Raw genomic sequence first — 10,835 nt, 5'->3', positions numbered from 1 at the left:
GACAATTATAACACGGTTCTAACACAATTTTAAAAATATACATACATTAATTTTCTAAAATCTCAAACTTATTGTGTCAATTTTTAATATAGTTATAAAAATAAAAAATAAATCATTTTAAATCAGTCACGATAAACATATTTCTGCTAAAAAAACATAAACCTTTATTGTCAAATTATATAATTTATAATTATATAATATATAAATTGGTGTTCTCATATCCTATATTTTAGAAAATTTACATATTTTTGTGACTGTATCTCTGTATCATATCAGTGTCCATGTAAGTATCTATGTTACATAACAACTAATCTTTCATTCAACCGTTGAACAATTAAAGAGTGCTAGTACCATAAAAAAACATTTCCTATTAAAAAAAACAAAAAATTTATAAAAATTGAAATAAAAACTTGATATTTTATAACATCATATACATATTTAAATCTAAATATATGTATATATATTAGAAGGAACAATATCGTGTGACTTTTTTAGAATGTTGTACCTATAAGTAAGCTAGCTATTAATTAATGTTGTTATGGTTCCATTATCGAAGATGATATCATTTTTGGTTTGGTTACATGTATTGTGCCACACAATAGACCAAATTGAGTAACCCGAAGTACACACAAACATTAATTTAAGCAAGTTAGTATATGACATTATTCTCTTCGAATTCATCCAACAAGTCACAAAAACAAAAAATAAATAAATTGACATTGGCAATAGGAAGTCATAAGGTTTTTAAAGGCAAAGAATCCCAAGATTTTGTGGCAAAAATGAATATTAAATATTCATACATATTATATAAGTTAGAAGAACCTTTTGAATATTAGTGGACAACTAATGTTTTTTTCTATTCGTATATTAATTCACAATGATCATGAAGATCCTGCAACATGTGAGTTGAGAAGCCAACTAAGACAAAGTTATTTTTTATAATTTTCCTTTCTACCATTTGTGGACTCTTGAACATGTTTTGCCAGCTTGTTCTGATTTAAGCTCAACTCTATCTTAAAAGCATGCCATGTTTTGGGTAGAAGAACATGTATTTAGCCTTTATGGATCAACATGTCATTCATTTAAGTCATACTTAAATTCTCTAAACGAGATTTTGAAAAAACAATTACCTTATATAAAAAGAGAATATAATATAGTTTTGAGACTCAGACACTTCTCTTAAATGACATGTCCGTGTCGGACATATGTATGGGACACCGACACTCGTATGATACTTATAGGATATGTATTGGTGAAGTGTCTAATTCAAAAAATATTTGTTGAATTTCTAACAATTTTAGCACGGGTATAACATAATTTTAAAAATGAGAAATACATTAATTTTTTAAAAACTCAAACTTACTGTATAAGTTTTTATTATGATTATAAAAATAAAGAACAAATCATTTTGAACCATCAATGAAAAACATCTTTCTATTCTAACAAAAAAAATTGAAACATACTTATGCACATATTTTTTTTATATAATATATAGATTTGTATCCCTATGTCACACATTTTAAAGATTATACATATTTCCGTGTCCGTGTCGTATCCATATATGTGTCAGATGCTACATAGTACAATATCAACTTAAGGGGCAACAACATGGACAACAATATGATTGAAAGTTGAAAGTCCTTGGTGGTTGTAAAAAGTAAAGGGAAACATGAATGGGTTAATCATTGTATGAAGCCATATCCATATGTAAACCATACATGGGAAAGTTTTTTGGGCACACAAAGGGACAAAAGTGGAATGGACAATACAAAAAGATTATTAGTAAATTTGCAATAATTAAATAGTGACGTTGTTTGCATTAGGCTATGAATATGATGTTTTGATGATTATATCTATCTTCTTCTTTTTTTCTACCAACTTTTCTTTCTTTATGAGTAGTGACTGTCTATGTGTTTCGGTCATAGTTATGTCCGTGTTGGCTTTTATGGTGTACTCACAGAAAAGCCTAGTGTTTTGCACATTAATATATGTAATATTAAATTATAGCAAATAAAGAAATTGCTCCTAACTCCTCCAACCATGGGAAATTTTTATTTTGGTAGAATGAGATTACATATATTTTTGCTAAATTTTCATTTAATTTTGAAAAAAAAGCTCAATCTCTAATTCACTATTATCAACGTATGTCGTTAATATACTTTTAACTTTATAAGTTAAGTCACTTTAAGTAACTTGTAGTTATATATATATATATATATATATATATATATTATTATTACTAGCTGATAAAATAAAATAAATATATATATATATATATATTATTACTTATTTTTCAATGTATTTATTTTATACTTAATTTTTTTACCTATTGCTATTTATTTCATTTTCTACAAGGTATTTTGTTATAATTATGTTATCATATATGCTTTCAAGACTTTCAAATATCTTTATATTTTGGATGGGATTTCAAATGAATGATTTTGGAAGACAGATTTGATTTTTGCATTGACGAAAAGTGATTAGTTTGACCAAAATGCATATCATGTAGAAGAAGATCTGATGGAGAAAATTATGGACAAAACTTGTCGTCTTCATTTTCATTCTTCTCTTAACAGAATTTTAATAATTTTATAATCAGTAGAAAGAAAAGGAAACTACATGCTATTTTATGGAAATTATGTTATCGATGTGGATTTTAAAAATTATATTATTAATATGGGTGGTAGTAAACTCAAAGTTGTGAACAAAAGTTCCAGTTTTATAGATTAAAAATGTAACTGTAATAGAATTTTTCATTAAAAAAAAACTCGGTTAGATTCTTCAAAAATAATTCATTATCACCAAAGTTGGTAGATCATTTGTAGTATTATAGTTGGACCATTAAATAATTATTAGTGAATTATGTAAACATAAATATTATAAAGGGAACTTTAAGACGTGAGACTATATATTATGGGTGGTTCGATAATGGGGTGACACGATAAGTCCAACACAAATACTCGTTAGGATAAGCTCGAAATGACTCTGATATTATATTACAAAGTGGACTTTAAGTCTAAGTCAACCCCATAAAACTGATTCATGAGGTGAAATGTCCTAATTTCTAGTTGATGTGGGATCTTCAACAAGATTAAGACATTTCATTGTATATAAGTGGGTCCAAACCTCACCCATGAACTGATTTTGTGGAATTTAGTCAGGCTTAAAGTTTATTTTGAAATAATAAATAATATGTTAAACGAAAATAACTATGTTTATTCAAAAAAATAAATTATTTTCGAGGACATTAGTTATTGTTTTTCACCATAAATAATTGGTCCTAGTATCATTTTTTTTTATGATTTTATAAAAATAATGAAAAAAATTTGACTATGAATTCTCATTAGAATTCTATTTTTTGTTTATAGTTATTCTTATTTTTATGATATATTAGAAAAGTAAATTGAAAATTAAAAGAAATAATTAATATTAATATAAATTTATAGTGAAAAGCCAAAAGGTCTGGATCAATTGAAGACAGTTTCTATCCAAGCACCGTCTAATGTCCAGTGAATGAGAAAATATATTCTGATTGGATTCGGTTCTCTTTCGAGCGCGTGCTGACGACGCGCAAGTTTTTCTCACAAATCTTAAGATTTGGCTTCACTATAAGATTGTGATTAAGACCGGTGCAGTAATCATATTTAAGAAAAATGAGTGCTGTTTGAAAAGAACTTGGAAAATTCTAAAATTTTATGGATGAATAAAAAGCTGCATAAGATATACAAAAATTATAAGAGACAAGGTTAAGATTTGAAGACAAAATCTTTGAGACTCTTTCAATAAAATTTGATGAGTTGGTAAATGAGTTTTAGGTAAAACCAAATTTAATTGATTCAATTTAGTAAAATATGGTAATAAAATTGATTAAGGCCCAAGGTTGTTAAAATTTAAAAGTAGAAAGAGGTAATTAGATTAAAAAAGCTTGAGATTAGCATAAAAAAGTGGAACATGTTTAATAATATAAATTAATAATATATTTGTGTCTTTAGAAGTTTGGATTGTGAGAGGAAGACACAATAATAGTTTCACTTTCTCTCTCTTTCCATCACTTTCTCCTTCCACTGTTGCACGCTGACACCCACATAAGCACAAAAAGACACCAACTTTTTCGCTCCTTCCTTGCATTTATTGTTCTTTTCAATTATTCATTCACATTGTCCTAAAAAATTACTATTTATTCCCAACCAAAAAAGTATTTTTTTTTTTTCAATTGTTTTTCCTGTGTCTTCTGTTTCATAGCTTCTTTCTGGGTTTTGGTTTCTGACCCACAAGCACAGAAGTGGTATTTGTGAAGTTTGGAGAAGAAGATGACTGTGGAGAAGAGAATGGGTGATTCCGGCGAAGAGTTTCCCGTCGGAATGCGTGTGCTCGCCGTCGATGATAACCCCATCTGCCTAATGGTTTTGGAAAATCTCCTACGGAAATGTCAATATCATGGTTTGAATCTTCTACTGTTGCTTTTACTTACTGTTATTCATGATTTAGGGTTTTGGTTTGTGCTTTGTTCTTTCTTTTAGATTTTTGTGTTCTGTTTCAGATTCTTTTGTTCGTGGTTGTTTAAAATGGATATACTCTTAATAATGAAATTATTTATAGAGAATGCTACAGTGAATCCAACTTCCTTAATTGTTGCAGAAGAAGCTTCTGTTATAGGTTATAGGCTACATATTTTTTTTACTGCTTGTTATGCCTTGATTGATTTCGACACAACAAGATCTGAATATTTCTCCGGGATGAGTATTTTGTTGCGTGTTTGGCTTCATATTTTGTACATGATTTTCCAGGTTTTGGATGTGATTTTAGAAATATGCACTTCGATTAACGTTAATTTTGTAACTTTCTATGCTGTGGATGTGTGTGCAATGAGCCACTTTACTCTTTCAAAATGATATTTATCTTGGTTATGGATGGGGTTGCAGTAACTACAACAAATCAAGCAATAACAGCGTTGACGCTTTTGAGAGAACATAAAGACAAGTTTGACCTGGTAATCAGTGATGTGCATATGCCAGACATGGATGGATTTAAGCTGCTTGAGCTAGTGGGACTTGAGATGGACCTTCCTGTCATAAGTGAGTGAGAGGATCTTGTATGCTTATATGTGATCTTCAGTTGTTAATATTTACCATTTCTTCATTTTGACTCTCATTATTTCACCATTTATTACTAGATGGTTAACAATTATTGATATAATTATTAGTCAAGTTAGAAATTTAAGGTATTTATATGTGAAATAATGAGTTTTCTAACTTTTTTTCCTTTTGAAAAAAATATTCAAGTGTACTATGTTTTTGTATAAATAGTCCAGTCCTACAATAGAACTTTTTAAGTTTCATAATTGATTTTTGATAAATGTGAAAATGTGATGTGCCAATAAACTTATTTGGTGAACCTTTGGTGTTATAAAATGTTTTATTTCAGTGTTGTCTGCAAATGGTGATACGAAGCTGGTGATGAAAGGGATTTCTCATGGAGCCTGTGATTATCTGCTGAAACCCGTGAGAATGGAGGAGCTCAAGAACATCTGGCAGCATGTAATCAGAAGGAAGAAGTTTGACTCAAAGGAGAAGAACCAAACATGCAACTTAGACAAACCCACTTCTGATAGTGGCAATGGACATGGATCATCAGGAGCTGTAAATTCAGATCAAAATGAGAAGCTGACTAAGAAACGGAAGGATCAAGATGAAGATGAAGATGAGGAGCAGGAGAATGATCATGACAATGAGGACCCGTCATCCCAGAAGAAACCTCGGGTTGTTTGGTCTGTGGAGCTGCACCGCAAGTTTGTTGCTGCTGTTAATCAGCTAGGCATTGACAGTATGTTCTCAACTTTGTTGTTGTTTTCAAGATGTTTTTTGATATCTGGTTAGATGTTAGCACCATCAATTTAATGTTATATATGTTCTTAATTATTATGAAGAGTTTCTCAACACTCTTCCTTCTTTTAAGAGACACTTGGGAATGTTAGGTCACAATTATTCAAATTTTATGCCATGACATGTAGTTTTCCCTTACTAGTATGTATTTGGGCTTCATGATATTGTTGTTTTGCTGGCAGAGGCTGTACCTAAAAAAATTCTTGATTTGATGAATGTTGAAAAGCTTACAAGGGAGAATGTGGCGAGCCATCTCCAGGCATTCTTCTTCTAGTCCTTTGTGTTTTAATTTACTGTAACATATACTTTTTCATTCACTGAATGTTTATTCTTTATTAAATGGCTGCAGAAGTATAGGCTTTATCTGAAAAGAATTAGTTGCGTGGCTAACCAACAGGCTAATATGGTGGCGGCCTTAGGGGGTGCAGATCCATCCTATTTGAGAATGAGTTCTGTGAGTGGGGTCGGACATTTACAAACATTGAGTGGTTCTGGACAGCTTCATAACAATGGTTTTAGATCCTTTCCAACTGGTGGCATAATTAATAGGTTGAACACTCCTGCTGGTTTGAATGTGCATGGATTTCCTTCTGGAGTTCTTCAGTTGAGTCAGTCACAAAATTTAAGCAACACCAACAACGATCATCTGAAGTTCCGGTCAGCCATGGCTCCTGTTAATCAGAATGGTGTTCAGGGAATGCCAATGCCTGTTCAAAACAATAAGAGTGTCATTTCCGTTCAAAATTTGACCGCTGTTTTTAACGCCAAAACAAATTTTCCCATCTCAAATAAACTCCCAGAACCAAGGCCAAAAATAACATCTGTCCCTCGCACTTCAGACGTAGGTATTGCAAACAATGCCTTGATGTTGGAACCATGCCCTCAAGGCACACAGGGGAGTGTAAGCATTGAAGCTTTATCTTCTTCAGTAGCCTCTCAACATTCAGAATTTTCTTTGCCTTTGCTGGATCAAGGTAGATATAATGATAGTTGGACAAGAGCTGTGCAGCCATCTGTCATCCAGACAAACTCTTACCCTCCTAGTGAATGTTTTAGACAGACAAATATACCTCCTCCGGAGAATATGGCTTCTATACCCCTGCAAGGTGGGAATCTTATTGGTCCATCCATCACTTCACTGTCCAGGCAATCCCATGATTCAATAACAGATATGAACTCTGAAGGAGTGACTTTAACTAACAGGCCTGGGAATATAAGCAATAATGTACCATTTCAAGGGTGGGATGACCGTAATCAGGATGCTACACATCATTCAAATAATATATTTGCATCAATTAACTCACTGACTCCAGTCAATGGTGCTGCTGTTCCCGCGGGCCATGCAGCAACAAACTCAGCCTCACATAGAAACTTAGACTTTAATTTTTGTGATCCCTTACAAATGAAGCATGATGGGTTTTTGGAATTAACTGAAGAGATCTTATCTAAACAACATCAGGGGAATATCCTGAACCAGCAGAAGTCTCAACATAGTCATTTCTCTAGTAATCTTGGTTCATTGGAAGACTTGGTCAGTTCAATGATGAAACAGGTAATGACATTTATAAATATACAGGGTTTTCATGAAATGTTTCTGTATTTCTTTTAACATATTGACTACACGAAGTGCTCACATGCTTAAGGGCTTTAAAGTTTTAACTATTTAAAAAATTTGGTACATTCACATGGTGGTGGTCTATCTGTTTTGTAGCTTTCGTTTAAATACAATCACTGCATAATATATGCGAATCTTTTGATTAAGCTAATACCATTCCCACTTTTCACTGCCTGGCCTCACATACTTGCTGTATGTCACTCTCCTTAGATTATATAATATGTAAGCATTGTTATATTTGTCCTGCACACTGCAAAGGACTTGAAATGTTACATTATTATGAGCATTTGGTGAAATTTGGTTTTCGTACCTGTTAAAATTTATGGGCCACATATTTCGTTAGGGTCCATTGTGGTAGATCTGCCAAATAAGAGCAACTTTCACCATCCTTTTGACTTTCATATTGGCTAAGTCCATCTGATTTGTCTAACTGGATTGGTTAAATAGCTTGTGTATACTGTTTAATATCATGATATTTAGCATTTGACTTACAATCAAATAGTATTTTAGTATTTATTGATCTTTCAGCTGTTTTATCTTGCACCTGTCTTAAATATTTCCCTCTCATACTCATTCAGTGCCAATGTTCATGCCATGCAGGAGAAAGATAGGCTGAAATTATTGGATGGAAACCTCATTTGCGATAATTACTCTGGTGGATTATCTATGTGATAGGAGATTTGGCAGCACATACCAAAACATGCTTCCATGTCGATGAGTTTTATAGTTTTCCTTGTGTTTAACCACTTTTGTCTTCCTGTAGTTTTACTGTAGAGTTTAGCTTCTCCAGGTTACTTTGTACTGAGCAAAGTTCTCTAGGTTCTTCCATCAAGGGATTTCTAACTTTTTATAGAAATGCATTGTTTACCTAGTCTTTGGGTCCAGCAATGCAGTTTCAAGTTATTAATCACTTTGTTTGATCTCCATTGCCATGATGTTGGCCTGCAAATTGGACCTTAATCTTCATTCACATTCATGCTTGTACTGAGAAGAGACAGACACATGGGCCAGGTGGAACTCACTAGACAAATGGGTACCACTTGAACTTTGAGTTTTTCTCACATTTCTGGAGAGAGATCAGGGAATGCAACTTTGTTGAATGTTTAAGTGATTACGATGATGAGTAACAATAAACACGACCCCCCCTTGGAAATGTTGCCTTTACCAAAATTATGCATTTAGTTTTATTTAAAGACGTTGCAGTAAATACAATCTTGTATGGCATGCACGATGATCAACTTATCTAGTATTTGATTCGTTTCAAGTTAGATTATTTCAGGAATTAAAATGCACAGTTATCAGCTTATAGTTGTGAACTTAACTATTGATATTGTAATATTTTTATAATCTATTGTGTGAATATGTTTATTACAGTTGAATTATCAATTACTAATCAATAGCTGCAGACTTTTATATTTAAAATACACTATTAGTGGCAAAGGAATCGAATCTCTTTTTTTTTTTCTGGATAAAGCTAAACAGAAATGCTTTTCTGCGTGGCAGTAGACTCAAGATACTCATCACAGTCAAAGTTTACGCAACTTTTAACTCATCTTTACCTAAAAGGGTTAATGAAATGATAAAAGGATAAAATTACTTACGCCCATTATTCCTGTTTCATGCCAATTGTCACGTCAATGCAGCTGCAATCAGAATAATTCTGCATAAGGCATGGACTGTGGAATTGGACTATTTTAATTTAATATAATGATTGGTTTGGTTTTAGATCCATTTTTAGTTTTCGTTAGTACAAAATGGTTAAATATTTTTTTTATAAAAACTTGTTAATGGTTACATTATTATAAAATTAACTTTGAATAATTAATATTGACCTTGAAACGTTAAAGAAGTTCTATACCAGTGAATAATTAAAAATATAAGAATTCTTTTGATGAAACAGTAAAAATATGCATATACTTCGAATTATAATTAACTTTTGCTGACGAAAGCTTATTTTACTGGTTAAATTCTACTTAATATTTAAAAGGGAAAACTATGCTTAAAGTTTTTTATTTTTCGTTAAACTTGATTTTAATCCTTTTATTTTAAAATTGAGGAATTAGCTCTCTAACTTTTATAAATATTTAAAATTAATTATTCTTTACTCTTAAATTCACAATTTTTTAGAAGTTCTAGACGGATTTATTAAAATGAAAAAATAAAGACTAAAATTAAATTTGATAAAATATATAAAATAAAAACACTTTTTTTTTTCTTTAAAAGGTTTTAACAATATGTTAATATGCCAAGTAACCTTTCTTTTTTCCACAACTGAAATCATGAAGAAATGTGGCAGTTACCCTTGCTTTCTGGGGAAGGCCTTTTATCTGGGTTCATTCAAATGTGTGTATCCTTGTAATCTCTACAAGGCAGTAGCTACTATCTCAAATTCCCCCTTACTTTCTTTTGGAGCAAGCCAATCATCTGAGCAAGGTACACACAAGATGAACAGAAAAGGGGAAAGCTTCGCCGTTAAATTTAGCGTTCCTGATGAGAAGTTGAAGCAGTAAAGAATATTGTGTTAGTGTTCCAGTCTCAAACAGAAAAGCCAAGCATGGGTTTTTTACAGTTTGACTGCAGCTCCAATTCTTTAGGCTTCAGCACTAAATCAGACAGATAAGGGAGCAGGACAGCTGAAAAAGTGTAGCTTTGTATGTGATAAGATTAGTCAGCATTCCATTGACGAAGATACATGACTATTCAAATGATGCAATGGAATTAAGTTCAGCATTTAGGTTTGTGAATAGTCAAAGATATTAAAAAAAGTCATAAATAAAACAAGCAATTATTAGTTACTAAAAGATTTGGAGCAGTAATAGCAATCCCAATTTCCGTTCTGCGAAACAAAGTGTGTTGGATAAAAGTTAGGCCAGAGAATCTGATAATTTTGCATCCAAATCCATGGACTCAAAACTGAAGCCACAAAGCTCTGGCTTCTTTGAGAAGTGACATAGGGAAGCTTTTAGCAGACAATGGCATCAACATCAACCACACTAAAGGAGCTGTGGTTGAGCTCTCTATCACTTTCCTTTTGGGATATCTTGGTCCAGCTCATGCACAGATGTTTTATTACCAATACCACAGAAGACCCTCTTCATTGCATGGTATCTTCTACAGCTCCCGAGACCATAGCAATCTGGGGCCTACTTTTTCTTGGTACTCATGTATCGAAGGCTCCGCTTCATGCGTTGTTTCTTTTGACTCCGAAAACCAAAAAGCGAGAACTAAATGTACGATCAAGTAGGAAGAGCTGTAGTGAAATCGGGGAAGAAAGAGAATAGTCTTTAATATTTAGTTCGACGAAGACTTCGACGGAAAAATTTAACATTTGACATCAG

At 32.1% G+C, this 10,835-nt stretch overlaps 1 pseudogene across 1 annotated transcript; it reads left to right on the top strand.

Annotated features, from left to right (window-relative positions):
- The first annotated feature begins 3,993 nt into the window (after window positions 1–3,993).
- LOC137821555 (two-component response regulator ORR24-like) lies at window positions 3,994–8,611 on the top strand (annotated as a pseudogene). The gene is made up of 6 exons (XR_016515657.1): window positions 3,994–4,440; window positions 4,923–5,075; window positions 5,425–5,823; window positions 6,065–6,141; window positions 6,232–7,434; window positions 8,098–8,611. The product of XR_016515657.1 is annotated as a two-component response regulator ORR24-like (transcript).
- Window positions 8,612–10,835: the final 2,224 nt, after the last annotated feature.

The sequence above is a fragment of the Phaseolus vulgaris genome, chromosome 9, assembly GCF_051622355.1.
Source record: "Phaseolus vulgaris cultivar YP4 chromosome 9, ASM5162235v1, whole genome shotgun sequence".
Classification (NCBI taxonomy): domain Eukaryota; kingdom Viridiplantae; phylum Streptophyta; class Magnoliopsida; order Fabales; family Fabaceae; genus Phaseolus; species Phaseolus vulgaris.
Note: the sequence above shows the minus strand (reverse complement) of the source record. Positions and strands in the feature narration are given on the sequence as shown.